Consider the following 22145-nt stretch of genomic DNA (forward strand, 5'->3'; position numbering starts at 1 on the left):
GGAGGGAGAAGATGGAATAGAGGCCTTAAAATTAATCCACTCTGAGCAAGAAAGAGGTGCCCTATCCACCGAAAAACATAATTGTATTTTGCAAACTCTAAGCTCTCCTGATTCAAAAAAGGAATCCTCCACTAACTCACCAACAAGAGAGTAAGCCATTGAATTATTTTTTACTATTCTGTTTTTAATTATAGACATTTTTAGAGATCATTCCACTGGGAATGTATTGTTGAACACTCAGTCATGAATGTATAAGTTCCTTACTCATAAATAATCTCTTAGCAAAGGTCTAATTTGCTTTCTTTTCTTTTTTTATAAAATAGCTTTAAAAGTCTGAATATCATTGAAATCATGGTGATTTGCAGTTTATAATTATATCCAAACAATCCCTGGTTAATTCATAAGTCATTCCCCCCACCCCTACCCTCCAGCCTTTTAAGAAAACAAATCATTTTGAAGTTGTGGTAACACAGAAGGTGACAAACGGTTAAACTTACTAGGAATTCAGCTTTAGAGGCTAGGAACTTTGTATCTAATTAATTTGCTTAATCCTAATATCCCTTGCCATGGTGTCATTTTTGTCATACGATTAAATATGAGTTAATAAGTTCTTCTAAGTGTATATCTAAGCCAGCTTTCCTTTTCTGAATGTAAATATGAGGACGCTGGAATCTTTAATGTTAAATAGGAACAACATCAGTGTTATACATTTTGAGCACTTATTATAATATCCAACTCATGAAAGCTCATGTATAATTTTTTATTATTGATTTGAGGTACTAGGTGGAATTGTGTAGAAAACATGGAAACTGTTGAAAACCAATTCTGCAATGAAAAATAACTCTAATAGCATCAAATCTCTTTTAGGAGTGGAAGGAACCTACGTAATAAACTAAGGTAGATCTCGCCTTTTAAAAATGAGGAAATCAAGGCTAGGGGCATAGGAATGACACGGAGGCCGTTGGGGCAGACCTTCCATACAGCCTGCCTCCCCAACCCACATGCCACCACTAGAATTTTCTGTTACACTGTGATGCCATCACTCTTTCTTTCCAACAGTCCCAGCAACAGTGAAAAGCCAAGTGGGCATCCTTGTATATGAGGGGATATGTTCTCTTTTAGAGCAGCGTTGCACCTTTAATGTATTGCCTCTTACCATTCATTATCTACTTATGGTGAAAATTTTAATTTATAGTCTGATTGACTTTAAAGTGATGTTCAAGAAATATTTATTAATAGCACATCCAAGTACAAAGTACTTGTACTGTGGATGGAAGAACCAACATGGTTCCTGTCATTGGGAAATTTGATTTATTAGAGTGGCAAGCCAAATGGATTTTTTTGTGTGTGTGTGAGGAAGATCGGCCCTGAGCTAACATCTGCCAATCCTCCTCTTTTTGCTGAGGAAGACTGGCCCTGGGCTAACATCCATGGCCATCTTCCTCCACTTTATATGGGACGCCGCCACAGCATGCCTTGACAAGTGGTGCGTCAGTGCACGCCCGGGATCCAAACCAGCGAACCCCGGGCCGCCGCAGCAGAGCCCACGCACTTAACCGCTTGCGCCACCGGGCTGGCCCCACAATGGATTTTTCTAGTAAGAATACTTCTCTCGTCAAAGAGGTACAGATATTATATACTACATCATCAGAAACTTTATTACTAGAGATAGAATGTATCTGTTTTGGGTTTCGTATTTGTAGGCTTCTTTTTATAGCAATTCATTGGACAAGTAAGTAGTTTGGTGGATTAACTGGGGGACTAGCGTACTTACCCAGGACTCAGGCTTTTTCTGAGATGAAAAAAGTTGGGTATGTGTATAGAATTAAGAATGTTCTATCTCTCCTTCTCCTATATGACTGACTTTTTCCTATGATCTTAAAGCCAAGTTCCTCAGAATTTTGGGATATAGTTTTCCAAAATTTGTTAGAAAATATGGGCATTTGGGGAATTTTTGAATAGTTTGTCCTAATGGAATGGTCCCAGAATGAAAGGTCAGTCAGCAATGGTTGTTTTCTGTCTGTTACCAAATTTGAGCCCATTGATTTTCTGTGGTAAAAGTACTACCCAGGGGCCGGCCCTGTGGCTTAGCGGTTAAGTGCGCGCACTCCGCTGCTGGCGGCCCAGGTTCGGATCCCAGGCGCACACTGACGCACCGCTTCTCGGGCCGTGCTGAGGCCGTGTCCCACGTACAGCAACTAGAAGGATTTGCATCTATGACATACAGCTATCTACTGGGGCTATGGGGGAAAAAATAAATAAATAAACATTTAAAAAAAAAAAAAAGTACTACCCAGGAATAGGTTGAAGGTGGTTTAAATGATCCTGGTTAACCTGCTGACATCCTCACCGCTTTTGAGGTGCTGCATTCTCTTATTTCCTCTTTAGCATGAGCTCTTCTCCTTGCTCTGAGGGTTAATTATTCATCTGAGACTGTAGTGTCATATTTACAGAGCTAATACTATGACCTCAAACGTTCATTATCTCAGTTTACTTTAGGGTCTGTTGGGGGCCTGGAGAAAAGTCACTTGAATGAATTTTAGTTAACAAAGATCGAGAGATGGGACAAAGGAAGACACATAGAAGGATCTGAACAGGAAAGCAGAACCTCTGATTTGATGAGAATGATGATAGATACTATGTTTGAGCACATCTATGTGCCAGCTGAGTTGCTGACCTTGAACATAAAACTTGGTCTTAAGCTTCCTGGCAGTGAAGGGGAAATAGATGTGCGGTATGCAGCGTAGTTTCCATCTGAGGAGAAAAGTGAAATCAAGGGTGACTTTTGGTGCTGTTTTCTCTTGTTTTTTGTTTGTTTTATTTAAAAAAACTTTTTAACAGCTTTATTGAGATATAATTCACGTACCATACAATCCACCCATTTAAAGTGTATAATTCAAGAGTTTTTGGCATATTATATTATTAATATTTAAATGCTGTGTTAAAATGTATATAACATAAAATTTTCCATTTTTAAGTGTACAATTTAGTGACGTTAATTATGTTCATGATATTGTACAACCATCACCACTACCTATTTCCAAAACTTTTTTGTCCTCCTTCTATATTTGTCCTTTTGGTCTATTTCAATTCACATAACATTTTCAAGATTCATCCATGTTGTAGCAGGTATCAGAACTTCATTCCTTTTTAGGCTAAATAATATTCCAGTGTATGGATATACCACATTTTGTTTATCCATTCATCTGTTGATGGACATATGGATTGCTTCTCTGTTTAAAAGCCAAGCATCTTTGAGAAGGTTCATGACCCACTCCCATGGATATTTCCAGATAATTGAAGACCAGCTTGTGCTTCCTGCACAGTTCCTTCATTGCAAGCTATAATTAACATTTCTCACAAGGAAGATACTAGAATGAAGCTGAGTAAAAGCAATGTTGTTAAAAAGGAGGACCTTGAATCTCATTCTTAAAGAGTAGTTTGCTGCAAACATTGGTACAAAGCTCCATGACCTAAAACACCAGACATTTATTATTTTTTAGGTGCCAGGTGGTTGGCCCAGTGTCATTTGTGGCTACAAGAATTATTTGGCCAGGTGTCCCTCATCGTCCAGTAGAGTAGTCCAACCTCAGTCACCTGGTGGTGGTAGCAGGGTTCCCAGCACAGCAAGAGGGCAAGCCCCAGTGCACAAATACTTTAAAATGTCTGCTTGTGTCAGGTTTGCTCATGTCCCATTCGTTAAAGAAAGTCACAGGACCCAGCCTAGAGTCAAGAGGTGAAAAAATATAATCCACCTCTTGATGGGATGAGTGGCAAAGTCACATTGCAAATGATTGCGCACAGGAATGAGAAGATTACGGTTGCTTTTTGCAATCCACCACAGTACTTGAGGACAAATTCAAATGAAGATAACCTCAGTGTGAGTCAAAAGGGTCAGGAAAGGTTTTATCCCGGTGTTGATGCAGCATCTTGAAGGCTGTAAAGGCTTGAATAAGAAGGAGCAGGGAAAGGGGTGAATGAGGTCTGAAGGAAGAGTGCAAGAAGGAATGCAGATACAGAGAACACAAAGGGCATGGGAGGGCAGAGCAAAGCGTGTGACTAAGGGCTCATTGAGCAGGGCTTGTTGGAGTAAAGGTTTAAAATGTTGCCTGAGTCATGTTTGAGAAAGACCTTGAATATCAGGGTAAAGAATTTAAAGTTCCTTCTCTGTGTTTTCCAGAACTATTGAAGGTTATTTTAAGAGAAGAGTGGTATGGTGAGTAACTTGATTTAGGAAAATTAATCTGACATCATTAGTTTCATCAGGATTAATTGTATACACTGGTGGGCAGAATTCTGAGATGGCCCCTGAGGTTCCTGCCCCCTGATGTACACTCTGTATAATCCCCTCACTTTGCGTGCGGGCAGGACTGTGAGTTTGAAGGATTTCCTTTCTGTGATTAGGCTATGTTACGTGACAGAGATGAAGAATTTTGCAAACATAATGAAAGTCCCCAAATCAGTTGACTTTGAGGTAATCAAAAAGGAATTGTTCGGGGTGGGCCAGACCTAAACATATCAACCTTTAAAAGGGACTGGGCACTTACTGAAATCAGATTCAAAGCAGCTGAGATACTCTCCTGTTCACCTGAAGAAGCAAACTTGCCATCTTGTGACGAAGGCCACGTGGCAGACGATGGTATGTGCCCTGTGGGAGCTGAGGACCTCAGTCCTATAGCCACGAGGACCTGAATTCTGCCAACAACCAGTGAACTTGGAAGAGGACCCTGAGCTTTAAATGAGTTGCCTGTGAGGAGATGATAAAGATTAAATGAGATCATAAGGGTGAAGCCGTTATCCAATAGGGCTGATCTCTTAAAAGAAGAGGAAGAGACACCAGAGCTTTCTTTCTCTGCCATGTGAGGACACAGTGAGAGGTGGCCATCTGCAAGTCTCACTAGGAACCAAATCAGCTGACACCTTGATCTTGGACTTCCCTGCCTCTAGAATTGCAAAAAATAGATTTTTGTTGTCTAAATCACCCAATTTGTGATATTTTGTTATGGCAACCTGAGCAGACTAATAAACCTGGCTAGAGGTTTATCCATTTTGTTGGGTTTTTCCCCAAAGAACCAGCTTTTTGTCTTTTGATTTTCTTTATTGTTTGCCTATTTTCAATTTCATTGATTTCTGCTCTAAATTTTATTACTTCTTTTCTTCTGCTCACTTTGAATTTAATTTGCTCTTCTCTTTTCTAGTTTCCTAAGGTGGGAGCTTAGATTATTGACTTTTAGAGCTTTCTTCTTTTCTAATGTGTGCATTCAGTGCTATAAATTTCCCTGTAAGCACTGCTTTCACTGCATCCCACAAATTTTGATAAGTTGTATTTTCATTTTCATTCAGTTCAAAATATTTTTAAATTTCTTCTGAGACTTCCTCTTTTACCCATGTGTTTAGGAGTGTGTTGTTTAATCTCCAAATATTTTGAGATTTCCTAGCTATATTTCTGTTATTGATCTCAGTTTAATTCTGTTGTGGTCTGAGAACATACTTTCTATGACTTCTGTTCTTGTAACTTTGTTGAGGTGTGTTTTATGGCCCAGAATGTGGTTTGTCTTAGCAAACATTCCATGTGACCATGTGTATTTTGCCGTTGTTGGATGAAGTATCTTATAAATGTCGATTAGATCCAATTTAATGGTGCTATTCAGTTGAGCTATATCCTTGCTGCTTTTTACCTGCTGGATATGTTAGTCACCGACAGAGGTGACTGAATATTCAACTATAATAGTGGCTTTATCTATTTCTCCTTGCAGTTCTATCACTTTTTGCCTGTGTATTTCAATGCTCTGTTGTTAGGTGCATACACTTTAAGGATTTTTGTGATATTCCTAGGTGTAGATTTTTTGGGTAATTATCCTACTTGGTGTTCTCTGAGCTTCCTGGATCTGTAGTTTGGTGGTATATGTTGTTAACTTTGGAAAATTCTTAGCCATTATTACTTCAAATATTCCTTCTGCTCCTTTCTCGCTTTCTCCTCCTTCTGGTATTCCCATTACTTGTATGTTACACCCTTTGTAATTATCCTACAATTCTTGGATGTTCTGTCCCATTTTTTTTTCATTCTTCCTTCTCTTTGCATTTCAGTTTGGGAAATTTGTACTGACATATCCTCAAGCTCACTGATTCTTTCCTCAGCTATGTCCAGTCTATTGGTGAGCCCCTCATAGATGGTCTGTTTTGAGTTTGATGTTTAGTTTTTTGGTTTTGAAATTATGTAGACCATTTAAAATTAATTACTTTTTATAAACCCCTGTATTAAAGAACCAAACTGTTCTCTCTTCTAGTTATAGTACCTTAGTTGAAAATCTCATTTTATAATTCCATTTTGAGTCAACCAAAATTTCCTGAATACCTAGTAGGCCCAAAGCTCTGTACTGTGAGGTATGGGGTTGTAGCAATCTGAAATATGGCTGCAAATTCTTCAACACTCCTCTTATTAAAAGATGGGATCTCTCTCCCCTTCCCTTGAATATGGATGGGCTTATGACTGCTTCAACCAAGTAGAGCATGGTAGAATTGATCTTCTATGACTTCCAAGGTTGAGTTATAAAAGGCCATGCAGTTGCCACTCTTTTTGCTGGAACATGTGTTCTTGGAACCCTGAACCACCATGTAAGATGTCTGACTATTCTGAGACTGCCGTGGTAAAGAAATTATGTGTAGGTGCTCTAGACTGGTCCCAGCTGTGCCCATCCTTGCAGCTATCCCCTCCAAAGTACCAGACATGTAGGCGAAGCCTTCTTGGACCCTCTACCAAGTGCATCCACCAGCTGATATCACTGAATAACCTCTCTCAATAATACCTAAAATGGAAGAATCCACTCAGCCAAGCCCTGACTGATTTTCTGATCCACAAAGTCATTAGATATAATAAAATGGTGGTGGTTTTTTTTTTTATTATTGTTTTTTTTGTGTGTGTGTGTGTAAGGAAGATCAGCCCTGAGCTAACATCCATGCCAATCCTCCTCTTTTTGCTGAGGAAGACTGGCCCTGAGCTAACATGCATGCCCATCTTCCTCTACTTTATATGGGATGCCACCACAGCATGGCCTGACAAGTGGTGCGTGGTGCGCACCCGGGATCCAAACCCAGGCTGCCAGCAGCGGAGAGCGCACACTTAACCACTACACCACGGGGCCGGCCCCAAAATGGTTGTTGTTTTAAGCTACAAAGCTTTGGGGTAGTTTGTTACGAGTCTATAGATAGCTAGTATAGGACTTTGTTCATTTAACATTAAATATTTACTGAGTGCCTACTCTGTCCCAGGCACTACTCTTGCTCTTATGGTATTTATGATCATGCGTGTGGAGGGGAGGAAGAAAACACAAACCAATAAACAATCTGTGTGAAAATATTATGACAAAGAACGAGCAGGTTAAGTGCATAGAGAATGCATAGATGCAATTTAGTGTAGGATACTCAGGGAAAGTCTCTGTGGTGATTTGACATTTGAGAGGAGATCCAAAGTGAGTGAGAGTAAGCCACATTAAATTGTACCCATGCCTTCTCTGTCTATTTAACCTGCTTTATTCTTTGTTACCTTAATTTTCACCCTGGTATATTTGTTTGTTTATCAATTTATGTTTCATTTCTCTCCTTCAGTGTCTTGGAGATGAGTGGGATATATCTTGAGGAAGAGAATACCATGCAGCAGGAACAGCAAGTACAGAGGCCCTCTAGTGGGAGCATACGTGGTGTTTCTAGGAACAGCAAAGAAGCCAGTGCAGCTGGACCACAACAGGTGAGTGAGGAAGGTAGGAGATGGAGTGAGAGAGATATCAGTGGGCCACATCACAAAGGGTCTTGTAGGCTGTAGGAAGAACTTTGGATTGTGCTTCAAGGGAGGTGAAGAACCACTCTGGCTGCTTAATGGAAAATGAACTGTAGGGGACAGGGTGGGAGCAAGGAGACCTGTTTAGAGAATATTACAGTAATCTAGGGAGTAGGTGGTGGTGCCTTGGGTCAGGGTGGCAGCAGTGAGAAGTGTCAAATTCTGGATATACATATATTTTTTGTGTTTAAAAAAAAATACAGGGCCGGCCCCGTGGCTTAGTGGTTAAGTGCGCGCGCTCCGCTGCTGGCGGCCCAGGTTCAGATCCCGGGCGCGCACCGACGCACCGCTTCTCCAGCCATGCTGAGGCCGCGTCCCACGTACAGCAACTAGAAGGATGTGCAACTATGACATACAACTATCTACTGGGGCTTTGGGGGGGAAAAATAAATAAATAAAATAAAATAATACATAACATGAGATCTATCCTCTTAACATTTTTTAAGACTTTATTTTTTGGAACAGTTTTAGGTTCACAATAAAATTAAGAATTAAGTACAGAGATTTCCTATATACCGCCTGCCCCTACACATACATAGCCTCCCCCATCATCAATATCCTACACCAGAGTGGTACATTTGTTACAACTGATGAACCTGCATTGACACATCATAATCACCCAAAGTCCACAATTTATATTACAATTCACCCTTGGTATTGTACAGTCTATGAGTTTGAACAATGTATAATGACATGTATCCATCATTATAGTATCATAAAGAGTATTTTCACTGCCCTAAAAATCCTGTGTGCTCTACCTATTCATACCCCCACCCCCACCCCCTGCTAACTACTGATCCTTTTACAGTTTATAGTTTTGGCTTTTCCAGAATGTCATATTCTTGAAATCGTATAGTATGTAGCCTTTTCAGATTGGGTTCTTTCACTTAGTAATATGCCTTTGAGGTTCCTCCATGTCTTTTTGCGGCTTGATAGATCATTTCTTTTTAGTGCTGAATAATATTATGTTGTCTTGATGTACTGCAGTTTATCCATTCACCTACTGGAGGACATCTTTGTGACTTCCACATTGTTGGCAATTATGAATAAAGCTGCTGTAGACATCCATGTGCAGGTTTTTGTGTGGATGTAAGTTTTCAGTTCATTTGGGTAAATACCGAAGAGTGCAATTGCTGGATTGTTTGGTAAGACTATGTTTAGTTTTATAAGAGGTTCCCAAACTGTCTGCCAAAGTGGCTGTACCATTTTGCATTCCCATCAGCAATGAATGAGAGTTCTTGTTTCTATAATCCTTGTTAGCATTTGTTATTGTCAGTTTTTTTGGATTTTAGCCATTCTAATAGGTATGTAATGATATCTTCTTGTTTTAATTTGCAGTTCCCTAATGACATATGATGTTGAGTATCTTTTCATATGCTTATTTACCATTTGTATATCTTCTTTGGTGAGGTGTCTGTTCAGATCTTTTCCCATTTTTTAATTGGGTTATTCGTTTTCTTATTGTTGAGTTTTAAAGAGCTCTTTGTATATTTTGGATATAAGTCCTTTATCAGATGTGTCTTTTGCAAATATTTTCTCCCAGTCTGTGGCTTGTCTTCTCATTCTCTTGATGTTATCTTTTGCAGAGCATAAGTTTTTTAATTTTAACGAAGTCTAGCTTATTAGTTATTTTGTTCGTGGATCATGTCTTTAGTGTTTTATCTAAAAAGTCATCATCAGGGCCGGCCCCGTGGCTTAGCGGTTAAGTGCGCGCACTCCGCTACTGGCGGCCCGGGTTCAGATCCCGGGCGTGCACTGACGCACTGCTTCTCTGGCCATGCTGAGGCTGCGTCCCACATACAGCAACTAGAAGGATGTGCAACTATAACATACAACTATCTACTGGGGCTTTGGGGAAAAAAAAAAAAAAAAGGAGGAGGATTGGCAATAGACGTTAGCGCAGAGCCGGTCGTCCTCAGCAAAAAGAGGAGGATTAGCGTGGATGTTAGCTCAGGGTTGATCTTCCTCAGAAAAAAATAAAAAATAAATAAACAAATAAAAAGTTATCACCATACCCAAAGTCATCTAGACTTTCTCCTATGTTATCTTCTAGGAGTTTTATAGTTTTATATTTTACATTTAGGTCTGTGATCCATTTTGAGTTAATTTTTGTGAAGGGTATAAGATCTGTGTCTAGATTCATTTTTGTTCATGTGGCTATCCCGTTCCAGCACCATTTATTGAAAAGTTAACATTTTTACATGTACAGTACAATATTGTTAACTGTAAGCACACTGTTGTATACCATATCCCTAGAACTTTTTCATCTTGAACGACTGAAACGTCATACTCATTGAACAGTAAATCCTCATTTCCCTCTTCCCCCAGCCCCTGGCAACCGCCATTCTACTTTCTACTTCTATGAATTTGACTACTTCAGATATCTCATATAAGTGGAACCAACCAGTGTTTGTCCTTCTGTGACTGACTTATTTCGTGTAGCATGATGTCCTCAAGGTTCATCCATGTTGTAGCATCTGACAGGATTTCCTTCTTTTTATGGCTAAATAATATTCCATTGCATTTATATACTACATTTTCTTTATCCATTCATCTGTCGATGACATTTAGTTTGTTTCCCCCTCTTGGCTATAATGCTGCAGTGAATAATGCTGCAGTGAACATGGGAGTGCGGCTATGTCTCTGAGATCCTGATTTCAGTTCTTTTGGATAAATACCCAGAGTGAGATTGCTGAATCATATGGTAGTTCTATTTTTAATTTTTTGAGGAACTTCCATGCTGTTTTCCATAGCGGCTGCAACATTTTACACTCCCACTAATAGTGCACAGGGTTCCAGTTTTTCCACATCCTCAACAATACTTGTTATTTTCTTTTCTTTCTTTTTTTTTTTTAATAATGGCCATCCTAACAAGTATGAAGTGATATCTCATTGTGGTTTTGATTTGCATTTCCCCGATGATAAGTAATGTTAAGCATCTTTTCATATACCTGTTGGCCATTTATATATCGTCTTTTGAGAAATATGTATTCAAATCCTTTCTCCATTTTTTAATCAGGTTATTTGGTTTTTTGCAATTGAGTTGTTAGAGTTCCTTTTGTATTTTGGATGTTAACCTCTTATCAGATATATGGTTTGCAGATATTTTTCCCATTCTGTAGGTTGCCTTTTCACTCTGTTGATTGTTTCCTTTGCTGTGTAGAAATTTTCTAGTTTGATGTAGGCCCACTTATCTATTTTTGCTTTTGTTGCCTGTGCTTTTGATGTCATATTTAAGAAATCATTGCTAAGACCAATGTCAGGCAGGTTTTCCCCTATGTTTTCTTCTAGGAGTTTTACAGTTTCAGGTCTTACGTTTAAGTTGATTTTTAAGTCTATTTTGAGTTGATTTTTGTGTATAGTGTAAGATAAGGGTCCAGTTTTATTCTTTTGCACGTGAATAACAGCACCATTTGTTGAAGAGACTATCTTTTCCCCATTGTGCCTCCTTGATGCCCTTGTCAAAGATCAGTTGACTATATATATGTGGATTTATTTCTGGGTTTCTGTTCTGTTCCATTTGTCTGTGTGTCTGTGTTTATGCCAGTACCATACTGTTTTGATTATTGTAGCTTTGTAATATGTTTTGCAATCAGTAGATGTGACTCCTCCAGCTTTGTTCATTTTCTCCATATTATTTTGGCTATTCAGAGTCCCTTGTGGTTCCATATGAATTTTAGGATTGGTTTTTCTATTTCTGTGAAAAATGCCATTGGGATTTTGATAGGGATTGCATTGAATGTGTAGCTCACTTTGGATAGTGTGAACATTTTAACAATATTAAATCTTCCAATCCATGAATATGAGATATCTTTCCATTTGTCTGTGTCTTCTTTAATTTCTTTCAGCTATGTTTTGTAGTTTTTAATGTACAAGTCTTTTGCCTCCTTGGTTAAATTTATTCCTAAGTATTTTATTCTTTTTGATACTATTGTAAATGGGATTGTTTTCTTTGGATTGTTATGTAGAAATACAACTGATTTTTGTATGTTGATTCTGTATCCTGCAACTTTACTGAATCATCAGAATATAAATGCACTTTAAAGCCGTGGACCCTGAGAAGAACATTAGGCAATGAGTGTGAATAGGAAAGCAGCCCAAGGCCTGGCTCCACATTCAAGGTCAGGAAAATGAGCAGGAAACAGCAAAGGAGTTTGAGGCGAAGCTGCAGGGAAGAATCAAGAGAACCGAGAAGAAGTTGTGCTGCAGATGCCAAGTGGAGTATTTCAAGTGAGGTTTAGAAGGATTAAATAACCTTAGAGGTGCAGCTAGCATTCGAACTGACAGCCGGATGCCAGAATTCATGCTCTTAATTTCTGTGCTCTACCATGCAAATCACAATCATAATGGTGATATACCCTTCAATAGCACCCACTCTGTGCCAGGCACTATTGTGAAGAGCTTTGTTTATAATAATCCATTTATTCCTATCATTATTACCCTTTTACAAAGGAGAAAACTGAGACACAGAGAAGTTATGTTCAAAGTCACAAAGTGGCTCAGTGTACTTTGAGCTCGGCCGTCTGGGTCCAGAGTCTGTATTCTTAACTGATACCCTGGGCTGGTTCCCAGTAACTCTCTACTGCCTAAAAAACTGGAATATCAGAGATAATATTTCATTAGGTTGAATAAGGAAGCTCCAGAAGCAAATTAGATTATTTAATTAGGAGAAGAAAAGAAAACTAAGCGGTGGCAATTTGACCTTTTGCTCTGTCCGTATTGATTTTTGTGCCTTCCAGCCTCAAATAAGCTGAGGAAGTGCTGTGTGCCCTTCTTCAAGCTGAGCAAAGCATTCGCAGAGTTGCTTTGTTCCTTCCCCCCTTGGAGTATGGCTGACAGCAAAACGTAATGCCGCCTTTTACACTAAATAAGTGAAAGCCTTGGTTTCTCAGGGTCATAAAAATGTGATCACATGAAGTGAATCTCCTCTAGTGATTTTAATTTAGCCCCTCTTCAAAGTTAAATATGGGAAGGAAGTTCTTGCATCTGAAATTCTTGCATAAAACTGTGTTTCTTGTAAAATTTACCCGCAAGTCACTCTAAGCGGAGCTGGCAGCATGTTTATCGATTCAGTGTTCCTTCAGATGTGATGATGCCTTCAGGTGTCTGCTTCACTTGCTTTTTTTCTTCACCACTGTCTCTTGTTTTTCCTGGACCTGACCTCTGCCCCTCAACAAGTGGCCCCCTGAGCTTTTTCTTGCTGCCCCACAAATGATCGCTTTTGTTCCCAAAGTAAGGTTGTGCATTACACTTTTGAAAAGATAACCTGGTGCCAGCAGGTGGGGCTGTCAGTGTATCCCCTTCCTATTCTGCCTGGCACTTCATGCCCCAGTCTTGCCTGTGCCTCTCCTGTTAGCTCACCTACTTTGATCTGAAAAATCTAAGACGTTCCTTATCTTTATTTTGGTTTACATTTTTTTTTTTTTTTTTTGTGAGGAGATCAGCCCTGAGCTAACATCCGCCAATCCTCCTCCTTTTTTGCTGAGGAAGACGGCCCTGGGCTAACATCCGTGCCCATCCTCCTCCACTTTATATGGGACGCCGCCACAGCATGGCTTACCAAGCAGTGCGTCGGTGCGCGCCCGGGATCCGAACCAGCGAACCCCGGGCCGCCGCAGCGGAGCGCGCGCACTTAACCGCTTGCGCCACTGGGCCGGCCCCTGGTTTACATTTTTAAAAGTCCAGAACCAGGCTTCCAAGAGGGCAGCAGTCCTCAGACCAGATGGTCAGCAAAGTAGACATTAATTGTCACTCAGTGTCTGTACGGGAGATGTTAAAAGAAGTCTCCATTGACCGACCTGAACCTGGTTCCCCAGCCTTTCCCACCCTTCTCACCATAGGCTTCTGGCCTCAGTCAGAAGAGGTGGGTGCCCTAGAGCAAAGGCAGGAGTCTGGGATACTGAGAACACTTGCAAAGGTTAAAACCAGAGGAACTTTTAACATTTCTTGCAAGACAGGTGCACTGATGAAAATTCTCTCAATTTTTGTCTACTTTTTCTGTTTCTTAAATGCTTATACGTATATTGATGTTTTCATTCATCTTGAGTCAATTTTGAAAATGTAGAGTGTACTAGAAAAATTTTCTAGTTTCTTAATACTTTTTTAAGTTTTCAAATTTGTGGGCAGCTTTTATATTTTACAATTTTTTTTCTTTTTTTCTTTTTTTTTTTTTTCTGAGGAAGATCATCCCTGAGCTAACATCTGTTGCCAGTCTTCCTGTATTTTGGGTGTGGGTTACCACCACAGCATGGCTGCCGACAAGTGGTGTAGGTCCACGCCCGGGAACTGAACCTGGGCCGCCAAAGCAGAGCATGCCAAACTTAACCACTAGGGCACGGGGCTGGACCCTATATTTTAGAATTTTTACCGTGTCAATAATTATGTTTCTTTTTCATTCATAATTTTATGTCTGCCCAACTTTTTTCATCAATCAATCCTGCATGAGATTTGTCTATTTTATTAATTTCTCCAAATAATCAGATTTCATCCCATCTGTTGCTTTTTTAAAATCTCGTTTGTTTCTGTTATTATCTTTATTATTCCCTTTTTACTTTGCTTGGTTTTACCAGGTGGTTTTTTTCTAACTGAGTTGAATGCCTAATTTTCAATCTTTCCCATTTTAGAACATATACTTTTGAGGCTTTAAATTTCCATGTAAGTACTGCTTGACTTGCACCCCACTGGTTTTGACAAATAATGCTATCACTCCCATTCAGTTTTAAGTATTTTAACATAATTATCTAAATGTTTATAATTATTATATCTTTTTCTTTGACATAGGTATTATGTAAAATGATTTTTGGTTGTTTCTAAACATATTAGGGGAAAAGAGGATTCTCTTTTCATTATAGATTTCCAATTTTATCACATTGTTGGCAGAGGATGTGTTCTGAACAACATCTGTCCTTTGGTCTTTGTTGATTGGCCATAGTAATGGCCAATTTTTATAAATGCCCATAATGCAAAAACATGTATATTCACTCTTCATTGGGTAGGGTTCTGTATGTTTCTGTTAGCTCGAGCTTAATAATTACATGATTCTAATCACCTATATATTTACTAATTTTTGTTTCATCTATAAGTTTCTGACCTTTCAAAATCTGTTGTTAATTAATATTTTTACTTTCTTTCCAGACAGTATAAGTACCTTAGAGACTGGATCTCCATTTCTTCCCCATGGGTCTGCTTCTGTTTTCTTTTCTTTCTCTCGCTTTTTAATCACTCTTGTCTTGTTTTTCTCAAATCTCTGGCAATTTTTGAATGGATATTGTGTAGGAGCATTTTGGGAGTGATTTGAGGACAAGGAAGTTTTCCTCCTCTAAAGAGGATTTGCATTTGCTTCTGGCAGGTGCCTGGGGCAGAAGTGATCCTGGGTCCCTTTCATCCAGGTTGAAGAATTGATACAGTGTGAAGCCAGGCCTTGGTCCCTTTGAGGGCCAGACTCAGTTTCACCGTTATCCACAGGAAGCAGCCCTTTGAAGTTCCAGTTCAAAGTGTGGGTGATTTATTAAGTTTCCCCTTCGTTGGTAGACCTGGACTTCAGTTTTTATTCTCCCACTCTGTGGGATTGCCTGGAGCTCCACTCAGCTTCTCAGACTCTCAGCTGCCTTTTCTGGAATTGGCACATGCCCTTCAAAGAAAAATTGCCCCAGATGTTAGGCTTATCTCTCTGAATTTCCTTTTTTTCTAGGTTTTGATCCTGTAATTCATCACTGCCTTATCTCTCTAAGCTATCAAAGAGATATTTTTTATACTTTTTTTTGTTCTTAGTGCAAGGATTGGCCTGCATTACCTAGGATGCCTTTACAAGAAGCAGAAGTCCTTGTCATGTGCTCTTTTTAAAATGAATTTTATTATTGAAGTATAGCCTACATACTAGTGAACAAATCATGAGTGTACTGCTCCATTAATTATCACAGAGTGAACACAGCTGGTAACCCCCACCCAGTCAAGAAATAGTATCAGCACCCTGAAGCCTACCTGGTGTCTCTTCTTCCCTTCTCCCTCATAGTCGCTTCCACTTGGCTGCTGCTTCCTTTCTGAAGGCCGGGGAAACCAGATATCGTTTGGCCACTTTCAGTTTTAGTTATGAAATGCATAGCTTTGACAAAGTCATTTCTAATTTAGTTTTTCTTTTACCTTTTAAATCTATTGGTGGAACAGTTTTCTCCCCTTCCATTTCATCTTTCTTTCCTTGTGATGAGCCCTCCCAAGTCTTTTAACAATTTGTCCTTTTAAATTATACACAGTACTTTCTTATTTTATTATGTGTGGTTACTAGAAAGCCTTCCAAACTCATAACCGTCTGCTGACATGGAGAATATGTGATTTCAGAATATTATGTTTTGTACACATTTATGAAAAATTATCCAGAATATGAACCTGTTCCCTTTTATTTCTCCTGTCAGGCTAGCCCTGTCCCTAATTCCCTTTCTTTAACTAGAGATGATCACAAGAAACAAATCAGGAACTTACTGATTTGTTTGGAATGTTCTCTTTCTCTTTCCCTGCTCTAGACCACAGGAAGACTGGCAGAGCCATGACCTTTTTGTGATTATAGTCTTGGATCTCCTTTTGACCAGTATCATCTTTTGACTAATTAAATTTGACTTCAAAGTTCTAGTTTACTATCTTCATCAGATTGATTTTTTCAGCTGAAGCACCTGGTACAGTGACTGGCACATGTTGGCATTTGATAGTTAATGGTAATCTGATAGTGTGGTTCTGGAAGTCAAGATGCAGGGACATACATGACATATAAAGGGAATGGCCAACCTCTTTTTTTTTTTTTAAGTCAGAAATGAACTTGGCTTCTGTCTCTCCTACTCTGACTCTTAGCAATTTGATAAATTTAATTTCTAGCATCAATGAATCAGAATCCTGACAAAATGGACAGTTTGTTTTATTTAGCCCTTTTCACTGAGAAGTGTTGGGTATGATGCACTGTAAGTAGAGCTTGTGCTTAGCATCAGTACATGAGGTCACCAGCGAGGCTCCAGAACTCTGCGAGTTCAACCAGGAAATCATCATCCAATTGGGTGTGATCAGAAGTTTTCCTAAAACCTGAGATACCTTCCAGAAACAAGATAATCAGGGCGGAAAATTGATCATAAAGGAAAATCGTAGACCAGGGAGCTGTAAGAGGCTCTCTGAAGCAAGGATGTGTGAGCAGCTGGAAAAGGGTCAGCCTGCAGCTGGGGAAAGGGAAGGCGAGAGGCAGAATTGAGCAATTATGTACTGGGTAGTACTGTTCTGCGGAGAAGGGTGCTGAGTCCGGGGTGGACAACTTGGGAAATGTCCTCTGGAGCGGGACAGTGGTGTTTTACCACACTTCACTGTGGCCTAACTGAAATCTTTAATCTTTTGTTAGAGTTAGGCTTAAGGTTGTTATATAAACTTGATATGCTAATGTTTATAATAATGGTAATAATTTCGATCATCTTTGAGTGCTTACTGTGTACCCGATGCTGTGCCAGCTGCTTTACATACATTATCTCATCTGCTGCCGCAGCCCTATGCAGTGGAGGTGTCGTTAACCTGCGCTTTACTGATAAAGAGACCTGGAATCTTTTCTGGGCCTATGTCTGGTGAGAGGAGTTCTCCTGCACTCAGGAGGGGCAGGTGGGCCAGGCTGGCTTTCCTAGTTTTATGGCTCCAGAGCTCCCTCTTCTGTTGTTCTCCCAGAATGTTTGTATGTGGCCTCTTACTTTCTTAGATCCCTTGGCTCTTTTCCCCTCCTCCACTTGAAATGGAAAGATTCTTCCTCTGCCGTTATTGTCCCAGTTAAGTTCAATTTAGAGTTCACTCCCAGCAGCTTCTCCTCAGTGCAGAGCTCTGCTGAAAGGGCACTTAGACTGGTAAGGTTCTGGAGTGGTAGGGCCCGGATTGCTCCTGCACCTACCGCAGTCCCTCTGTTCTAACCCTTGAAATGGACCTGCAGCCCCCTTCCAGATGGGCTGCCCTTCTCACCTCAGCCTGCCAGTGAGTACCGCTTGACGATGTGGAGGTTCTTGCATTCTCAGGAACGTCATTCATACTTTTGCTGTCCCTCCACTTCCTTCTGTACAATTGCAGATATAATGGGGGTTTAGTTGCTATCAGTAGTTTGTTCCACTCACTCATATTTTGTCACATAATTTTGTCATAGATATTATGCATGAATTTTTGGTTTGCTCTCCTAGTTGTTCTATCTTTTTTTTATATTTATATAAGGGAATTCAGGGAGATTTTTAAAAATAAAGGCTGTGCTGCCACTGTTTTCCTAGAATCCCTCTTATCATTTGATGTTTAAGTGAGTTACAACATTTTTGGGGAGATGTCTCAATGAAGTGTTAAGAGGCCCTATCCCAGCACTCCGGGAGCCAAATAAGAGATGTAGAGGGAGGGGAGGGAGGAGGCGATTGGGGAGAGGGAGAAAGGGAGGGCAGGGGGAAAGAGAGACTAGGGAGGCTGATGAGAGAATATAGCAGGCCTGCATCTCTGCTAGGGAGGGAACCAGCAGGCCACATTCCACGAGGGCTGCAGAAAAATTAGACCTCTTTCAATACAAATTTGAGATCTAAAAGTAGTTTATTCTGAGTGGAACAAGTTTACCTATGGTTTCAAAAGTTGGAGAGGAGACTCTAGGGGTCAAGTCTTGGTTGTTTAAGATTCAAATAAGGTAGGAGAGACTGGAATATGGCCAGGTTTCCAAGAAAGTGGGGCTAACAACAAACAAGCCTCAGGGAGAGGCCGTGTGTCAGTGTTGCAGTCAGCAGGCCCAGCTGAGCCTGAATTTAGTCCAGCCCAGGCTCCAGATGTGAGTGTAGAAGCCTCCAGATAATTCCAGTCACCTGTGTTCCACATCACCCCGTGATATTCAGACTGAGGTCCCTGACATTGCAGAGCAGAGACAAGCCACCTGCCCTGTGCCCTGTCCAAATTCCTGACCCGCAGAAGCCATGAGCATAACAAAAAGTTGTCGATTGTTGTTTTACACCACTAAATTCAGGTTAGCTATTACAAGCAATAGAAAACCAGAATAGCCATGGTGATTGGTTTGGCTGATGAAAGGAGATTAGCCATTCCAGATTTTAAGAGAGGAATGGCTGGAGCACAGGCCTGGAGACAGACCAGCATGGCCCATGTCTAGGGAACTGTTGGTCACTCCAGCTGAAGGAGTGGCTCATGTGGCAGAGTATAGCACCACTGCAGGCCAGGGGAACACATTCAGGGGCTACAGGGGTCTTTTTCTTATCCCTCCACACCCAGCACATGAACAGCCCCTCGATCCTGCTTTGTGCTGGCCCAGCCACACCAAGAGCAAAGATTCTGCTGTTACTGGTATTTATAAAAAGGAGACATGGTAGGGGAGCAGAGTGACAGGGGTAGGATCGTCATTTTAAGATACCTCCCTTAAATTCTTTTCAATGAAATGTAAATTTGAATTATGGAAAAGCCATCCATCAGAGTTCTTTTTTCAAACTTGGCTTTCTGGCCTTGTTGAACATTTACCTATTAATTATCTTGATATACCAGGCTACAAATAACGGGAACACTGTCTCGAACTGCCTTAAACAATAAACACATTTTTGTTTATTTCTGAAAGTCCGGGAGTAAAGCAAGCCCTGGGATTGGTTGATACTGCCCTTCACTTTTGTCATCAAAGACCCAGGTCCGTTCCGTTTCCCTGCTCTGTCATCCTCAGTGCTGACCTCATCCTTAGGCCAGGAACAAGATGGTGGCAGCGGTGTTCTTATGGACTGAGTTGTGTCCCTGCAGAATTCATATGTTGAAGCCTGAACCCCCAATGTGATGGTATTTGGAGATGGGCCCTTAGTGGGTAATTAAGGTTAGATGAGGTTATGAGGGTCAGGCCCTCGTGATGGGATTAGTGCCCTTATGAGAAGAGACCTGAGAGAGCTCTCCTCCTCTCTCTGCCCTGTGAGGACACAACAAGAAGGCAGCCGTCTGCAAGCTAGGAAGTGGGCCCTCACCAGGAACCAAGCCAGCCAGCACCTTGATCTTAGACTTGATCAGTTCCTTATGGCTCATCTTCCCTTTTATTCTCTTAAACTTATATTTCTCACCTTTTGAAGAGCAGTTGTTGAGCTATTGGTGATAGGCTTCTAGAAAAACGAAACTTATTTTAAGGTGGGATTTGATAAGGAACATTTGAGCTTGATAACTGAGTGGGAAAGCTTCCATTCAGTGAGGGCTTTTGTGAGGGAATCTGTGCAGATAGGCCAAGCAGATAAGAAAAACTCAAAAAGCAATAAGTGAGACCTTGATATGTTTTCTTGTGCTTTTGTACTGAATCTCACTATTTTGAGTCCCAGTTAGGAGACTTACAGTATTACTTTAACCTACAAGAGAGATGTGAGGAGCACTTCTGAACACCTTGTGTTTAATGGCCTTCAACTAGTTGTCTAACTTTTTTCTATTTTCCTTTGTCAGTGTAAATTCATTTTAATTTGCTTGTCATTTTTGTGGACTGGAAGTGTGTTTGAATCTGCTGCTTAAAACAATGCTAGATTCGTTTTCTTTAGTGCAGTGATTCTCAGATATATTCCAGTAGAATTCTCCTGCTATTGAGTCAAGTGGTCTTTTCCAATTTTTAGGAAAATAAATCTTTGTAATTTTGAGAACTTCCTCAAAATTATTTTAATAAAACTTTGGTTACCTGCTATAGCTTGCCTACTGGAAGAGAAAATGAATGAGAGTACCAAATGAATAATAATGAAAAATGTGAAATCAGCTGATCCTGTTAGGTTTGATAGATTGGTTTTTCATCATGGGTATTTGTGTTAGTGGTTTGATTTTTATATTGTATACATATATTCATTGTCCGCTAGTAAAAATGTTCCTAATTTGTGTGATGAAATGACGTATATCAGTACTTCATGATATTTTACAGAAAGTTCTAAGAATTCCAGGTGTTCTGCCACCTTAAACATTGAAAAGCACTACTTTCTAGGATAATTGAATCCCTAAAAGAATTTCCAGTGCTGGGTCTGGGATTGATGGTGCTTGCTGATCAGATGTTATATATTACATGGATGTATGCTGGACATGGTTGTTTTGGAGCATTATTACATCTGTAATCATGGGCACAGCTGAAACTGGTTTCTGCTGTTTTGAAAGGTGTACTTACCTGGAATTGGGGATGTGCTTGTCTTACATCCCCTGAACTTCCACACTGACGAGAAGCCTTTTCACCTGGCTCCCAGGGTCTACCCAGGAGGGCATTATTTCCTAGCTTGCATCCCGCCTGCCTTTCCTCCCGGTTAATCCCCTTTATTCATTCATAATGATGGTTTGTTATCATTCACTTTCTTGTTTCTTTTGGCTTCCTTTTAGCAGCTTCTTAGGTGAATGAGCATTTGAATAATAAATTGATTCAGCTTCTTCATTTTAATACAGTATTGGCCCTCTGAAGGAGCCAGCAGAAAACCAGCACAATTTTGTCAGTAATTCTGTCTTTGATTTCTACCATACTCACATAGCAGGAGGCAATCGTTAATAGCCAAGTGTTCAGTCTCCTTCCTGCTGGTGCCCTCCCAGGGTGCTGCCACTCCCATCTCATTGTCATCATGGAGGTGGGCCCCGAACAATGAACAATGAGTCAGAACCCAGGGAGGGACCTGCCCTACAGGTCTGAGCTCTCCCTCAGTGGAGGGTGACTGCCCTAGACCCCATTCCCATTCATCAGAGTTAATTGGCTTCTAAGGAGACTCACTTATCCCAGAGAAGTGACATACTAACTTATTTCAGAGTCTGAACGTTGCCTGAGCCCTCAGTAAGCCCATCCACCATCCCATCATGCCTTCTGATTTGCCTTCTCCCTGGATCCCCTCACGTAGCATAATCTTTGCCAGCCCAGTCTGGTCCTCCTTGTCTCTTCTCTTACAGACGCACGTACACCTGCACATGCACATACACACATGTGGAGACAGATGGAGAGCCGTGTAACAGCAAAAGTCTGGTGTTTTGTTTTATGATCCTCTGTTAGTCCTTAAGCTCCAGCAAAGATGATTCTACCCTGAAAATATCAGATGCCCTTTTACAAAAAGCGCCCTCTAGAGTTTAATTATAGAACCAATTATGATAATGTCTAATAAAAAAATTTATTATGTTCATAGTATTCTTTAAATTTAGTCAAAATACAAGGCCTGATTGTATTACATTTCTGAAAGGTGTCGGGGGAAGAGGGGGAATCTCCCTCTGCCCTTTTCCTTAAGGTTCTTATGGCTGACCAAATAACAAGACAGGTTAGCAGGAGAAAATAATACCAAGTTTAATAACATGTATACATGGGAGAAAGCAGGGACAC

At 40.4% G+C, this 22145-nt stretch overlaps 1 protein-coding gene across 1 annotated transcript in view; it reads left to right on the forward strand.

Moving 5' to 3' along the window:
* LOC131402908 (centrosomal protein kizuna-like) overlaps positions 1-22145 on the forward strand; it is a 65185-nt gene continuing 43040 nt past the window's right edge. Inside the window, exon 1 of the mRNA XM_058537381.1 lies at positions 1-150. The gene's annotated coding sequence lies outside the window, so the exon portion shown is untranslated. The remainder of the gene's footprint in view (positions 151-22145) is intronic.

Source organism: Diceros bicornis, unplaced genomic scaffold, assembly GCF_020826845.1.
Source record: "Diceros bicornis minor isolate mBicDic1 unplaced genomic scaffold, mDicBic1.mat.cur scaffold_339_ctg1, whole genome shotgun sequence".
Classification (NCBI taxonomy): Eukaryota; Metazoa; Chordata; class Mammalia; order Perissodactyla; family Rhinocerotidae; genus Diceros; species Diceros bicornis.